The sequence below is a fragment of the Trachymyrmex cornetzi genome, unplaced genomic scaffold, assembly GCF_001594075.2.
Source record: "Trachymyrmex cornetzi isolate Tcor2-1 unplaced genomic scaffold, Tcor1.1 scaffold1160, whole genome shotgun sequence".
NCBI lineage: Eukaryota > Metazoa > Arthropoda > Insecta > Hymenoptera > Formicidae > Trachymyrmex > Trachymyrmex cornetzi.
In genome coordinates this window covers 86302-86852 of record NW_017295720.1, presented here as the reverse complement: position 1 = coordinate 86852, position 551 = coordinate 86302, and positions in this window count along the sequence as shown.

The window sequence follows — 551 nt, the reverse complement described above, 5'->3', positions numbered from 1 at the left end:
TATGCGTTATGCAAAAGCTTGTGTCTGGGCCCTAAGTCTTACGTCTTAAGCTTTTTTATGTGCCATGGCCTTTACAGCGTAGTGTTACAGCACTGCACCACGATAAATGGCTAAATTTGGAGGCGTGGAAAAGTGACGTTTTGATGACGAAATTTTTATTGCATGCTATTTTGTTATTATTTGTTTGTGAAAATGTGACTTGTCTCGTACTTCTCAAAGTCGTAATTATCGATGAGAACTAAAGTTATCTTGGAATTTTATATGTAAAAACGTACGTTTTACTCGTTTCAACATCTGTCAAACCATTTGTTACTGCCCGAATATAAGTTCACTTTACGTGCCTTTTACGACCATTTACTGTCCTGGGAGGACAGGACATTTTTCATCGATTTTTACAATTGTTTTAAAGCGATTTCCTCATTTCGTTTCATCAAATTGTCTTTATTTAAAAATGGCGTGCAATATAAATTAATGTGATAAATTACAAATTAATAAAAAACTAATAAGTTTTTATAGACTTTTTGAATTAAAACAATTAATAAAACCATAAA